This window comes from Mandrillus leucophaeus, unplaced genomic scaffold, assembly GCF_000951045.1.
Source record: "Mandrillus leucophaeus isolate KB7577 unplaced genomic scaffold, Mleu.le_1.0 Scaffold5, whole genome shotgun sequence".
In the NCBI taxonomy this organism is placed as follows: Eukaryota; Metazoa; Chordata; class Mammalia; order Primates; family Cercopithecidae; genus Mandrillus; species Mandrillus leucophaeus.
The window spans coordinates 11,132,865-11,138,195 of NW_012105364.1; positions in this window are offsets into that span (position 1 = coordinate 11,132,865).

Consider the following 5,331-nt stretch of genomic DNA (forward strand, 5'->3'; position numbering starts at 1 on the left):
AATCTTTTAATACCTCTCATGGATTTTAGGATAAATTCCAGATTCCTAAGGTGTTTGGTAAGGCCCTATATGATTTTTATTCCTGCTGATCTTCCAACTTACCTCTGTCGCCTCTTTCAGTCACTCCAGATCCAGTCATGTGGTGGAATTTAATTAAGCTTGCTCTCATTCTAAGCCTTTGGATATGAAATTTCTTCTTTCCCTCTTTCCTCTTCTAAAGGATGTTACTCATCCTTCAAATTCCATTTTATTATTAGTTGTAATGAGAGTAATGATGATAGTTACCGTTTAACACTTTTTTTCAGTTATGTCTAATACCCATAGACTATTTTTGTTCCTTTTTAAAACTTTTAAGTTTGGGGTACAAGTTCAGGTTTGTTACATAGGTGAGCTTCTGTCATGGGGCTTATCATATGGATCATTTCTTTTATGTGCTTAACACTATACACAAAATTTTTTTCTTTGCACACCAAATCCATGAGGAGGTACATAAATGGATACATTAAAGATGAGGAAACTAAGGTTAAATAATGTGAGTAAGTTATTTACTTTACAAATCCTTGGTTTCTTTGCCACTATCTTTCTTGCCCTTTAGAACTTGGGTTGGTTCTCTGCTCTTGTGCTTCCGTAGCATCTGGTACCTATTCTAGTGGTGGCACTTCTCAGCTACTATCTCCTCTTTCTTATTTGCTATCTGCTCTGTTTCCCTTATGAGAATTTCCATACATTCATGAGATAAATCTTATTCCACATTGTACTAACCCCCTGCCTCCCCCAATCAACCTCTCTAGCACAGTGGCTGACACACAGAAGGCATTCAAAAAATATATATTTATTGCATTAACAAAATGATAATTCTTTTCTCTGAGGTTTGCTCATCTTGTCAGAAGGAAGAAACTATTAGATTTAGCTATTTATTAACCTTTGCCTTTCCCCTTTCCCCCAAGGTTTCAAGGCTTTGTGGAATGAAATCTCCTTTTCACAAAACTGTTGGAAATACCCTGGTCTTTACTTCACTCTTTCATTTAAAAAGATTAAAAGCTAAATTTCATCTAGAATGATTGCAAGTTCACAAAATGAGAAATATATTAAAACTAAGCTGCTGTTTTGAAATTGTTTTAAATTACAAAATAGCCAAATTCTGCATAAGCTATGCAGGTAAAACAAAAGATCCTTGTTCATTTCTGTGACATTAGTAACTCTTGCATTATTTAGTGAAAAAGAATCTGCTCACCAACTTGAGTAAAGTAACTTGCACTCATTCAGCAAAACCAGAAAAGACAGGGAATGATATTTCATCCATAATTTCAACATTCATTATAGTTGAAAAAAAGACCTGCACAATCTGATCATATAACACAAGGCCAAAGATCTCTTCAGAGTATTACAAACTTCTCCCTGTTTAATTATGAGAATCCAAGCCAGTTAACAACTTGGTGCTTTTTTAAAACATAGAATGTAATACCTTCTCCCTTTTTGCCTCTGATGGTGTTGAGACTACAAATAAAATAATAGACTGTAAGTACTTGTACAATTGTACGACCAATTCTAAGGAGTTACAAAGTGATTCAAAGAAATTTAAACGTGTATACTCAAAAAATCAATCTTTCAAACCAGGAGGCTAATTTTACATTTAGTGCATGCAAGCAAACTTTTCTGAAATATTGTTTAGTTTTCTGTTTGTTTTTAAAAACAAAATACCAGACAAAAGAAAATGAAATTTAAGAAATAAACTTCATCTTCAAAACTGCAGATAGAACTTAATATTTATACCACTTAAGCACAATATTTCAAATTGTAAGCCATGAGACTCATGCAAATATAAAATGTGTACGTGAAAAAGATGTTATATAATTTATTAATTAGTGTGGAAATCAGTCAGATGTTGGAATGGGTTTAAAGGTAATTGGAAGAATAGACATATAGGTATATAGATAATTGGAAATGCTGAAATACATTTGCTAATAAATGTAAAAGAGTTTAATATCTTGTAGAATAATAAAATGTAAAGCTTAGATTATCTTTTCTACAGAGTATAAATAATCCCAAACAAGAATAATTTACATTACTCTCAGCTTCCTACAACTTAATATATTACTCCTATAGAGCTATAAATCACTTCAGGCAATAGAAAGAGGTGCATACCCCTAGATAATCAGATAATTTCCCCAAATATCCACTTGATAACGTCTTACAGTCCACTGAAAGGACCTAGAAATCTCTTTTGCCCATTTCCATGTTTGACAAATTTTCTTTGACATTATCTATAGAATGAAAGACAGAAAAATTTGGCTAGCAGAGATCCTCCCTTCTGTAATACATTTTTAGTTTTAGATACTCATAAGCTTGAATCTAAATGTTCAACAAGTTAAAAGTCTTCAGTTGTTGCAACATAGACCCCAAATTTCTAAGATCGAAAATGATTTAGGAACTAATTATTGTAAAAGTCCCTACAATGACGACGTTTAAGATAACTGTAACTGAACCTTTCAAAGAAATAGCTCACAAAATAAATTCTAGCACAGGACGTCATCCAAAATCAAAGTTTTACTGCTGCTGTTGTTTATTTCTTTTACTTTATATTCTGTATTTGTTCTGTGTCATAATATAATTTAGGTTTGGTTTTAAATCTGCTTTGCCCATATCTCCCCTTTCATGTAATATTTGGTAACATTTATACAAGATCAATAATTTTAATTTCATTTGTGTTTCTAGTTTTCTCAAGCAGCACAAGTAATTAGTTTGGCTTTCTATCCTGCTGAAAGTAAGTGCCATGCAGCAAGGGTGTTCTCTTGTTCAACGCTATCCCCCCAGCATGCCTGCTGAGGATGAAGGGTTCAATCAACATATATTACTTGAATGAATATTCTGGCTGAACTGCAATCACTATAGTTTTGAATAAGATACAAGAATACTGAATTGACTTGACTCATTCAACTTTATAAATATTAACTTTTAATAAATCACTTTATCATATATATGTATATACAGTTTGTGAATGAATAAGCATAAAATTAAGGACATCGAGTCAGTGGACAAAATGATAACTTCCCTTCTGCATTTTTTTTCAGTGAGCACAGGGATCAGCTTTGATACTAAGCAACTGAAATAATATATTTTTCCATTATCCTTTTCTGTGTAACAGGTAACAAATCAGTTGCATATTGCATAATTCCTAACAAGGCCAATAAAGAAATGGACTATTGGAAACTAATGAAATAAAATCTATCGTGTTCATGTCTTATGTTTTTCCTTCTTCAGCATTCAGCTAAAAATTAAAAAGAAAACATTGATATATAGAAAAAGAAAGCAAAGACTTTTGTCTTTTATTAAAACTAAAGAACGACTTGGAATCAGGACAAAAGTAGATCAATACTTCATAATTCTATATGGAATATATCATAGTTGAGAATTTGAACCTATAATGACAACTCTTAACTCCTACAAGGTTCTTAGACTTAAAAGAAAAATTAAGTTTAATAGATTAGTTTCAAAGATTGAAAGGCAGTCTGATTTTCTAGAAGTATAAAGATACTTGCTTTAATAGCTCTGAGTTAGCAAGTCTATGTACATAAAATCACCCCTTTCCTTGAACATCCATTTAATCCTGCCAGAGACAAAGACTTAAATGTGTATGTAACATAGAGAAAATTTTGCTATTTGCAGCTAAACACTTTTCTTAAATGTATGTATTATATATTCTTTTATGTTAGGAATAATAGTGCTATTCTTGTAAAAATTATTCATGTTCATTGTAAAGAAAAAAGGTGTACAAATTCACCACTGGCATTAACGTTGGACAATTATAAATTCAGAAATTCTCGTATTCATATATATGTAGAAGATACATAGAAAGATAGATAGAAGTAATTTTAGAATCTTTGATCATATTGTAAATGCTACTTTGTAATAAAAGGCAACCATTTTACCTTCTGAATCAAACAGAAGGGGAGAAAACTGGAAGTCAAACTGAAAGAATCTGAAATGTACATAAAAGTTTCTTCACTGCAGGAGATATGATTTCCTAAAAGGCCCTCTGGCAAAAAAAAAAAAAAATTATTCTTATGTTTAAGGTCTGATGTTCTTGGCATCCATTGACCTGAATCCAATTTCCTGGAACAAAACGTGCCTTTTAAGCTGTAGAGTCAACTGTTAATTTTAGGGATCACTCCTTTGTTACATTTTTGACTGATGCTTTTTCTGTTTCATTCACTGAGTTATCCTGAAATATCACTTAGCCTTTACAGGACTGTCTTCACCCTCCACACCTAAAAAGGAATGTGGTGGAATATAGCGATGAAGAGTACTGGCACTAGAGCCAAGCCGACCAGCTTTAAGCCCCAGCTTCTCCGTTTCCTATTTGTGTGACCGCTGAGCAATTTAACTTCTTAAAGCTAATTTTAAAAATCTTTTTTTACTAGAGAAATAAAAATGATAATTCCTATTGTTGTGTTGATTGTGTCAGATGAAGATATATGTAAAGCCCTTAAAAAGTACCTGGCACAAAGTAATTGCTTAATAATCTTATTTTTAACTGTTATCATATCTATTGTTACAATATCATTGTTTTTTATTTACGCTATTTTTCTCATCTTTCTTCTCTGTCAGTGTTATTGGTCAGGAAACAGCACAACCAAATTTGGTAATTTGGGGCGAGTTCAAGAAATAAACTGTTTATAAAAGTGTGGGAAGATTATAGGAAAACCCCAAAGGATGTGCAGTGACAGGGAGTGTGGGAAGAAGAATTCTTACTTCCCCAGATCTGAAGTGGTGAAGTAAGGAAGCGGTTACAGAAACTCAAAGAGAAATACAGAGAGAGAGAGAAGGCGATGCAGGTAGAGGGAGAGGAGGACAAAGACAGTGAACATGCGGAGTAGAGGGGACCTATGGTTTGGAGACGGCAGGCAGCAGGCCCACTCTCATCCCCTGATCCTGTGAGGAGCTGGCCAAAGGGAAAACTACCCAGACCTCATTCTCTTACCCTGCTCCAGTCTTTTGCAAGTACATCCCTTTAGCTAAACACAATCAGAAGCCCCAGAATGAGAAACCTTTGCTGTATTATCTTATTCTGGTAGGCCACTGGGGATACAATGCAATTACAGCCAAATGGAAAATATCCAGCACAGCATGCAATTTTATTCTTTCATGTCTCCTCTGTCCCTTGCTATTGCTAATTTATTGTTCTGTGTTGGTGTTATTTGGGGGGTGTCAATTTGCTTCTTTGACTCTGCTATTTTCCTTTTTATCCATGTAGTTGTTTTATCATCTAGTCTCTAATCTTAAGATTTATTATATTCATATTCTTATTTGATCTTGTATTTTATTAGATTC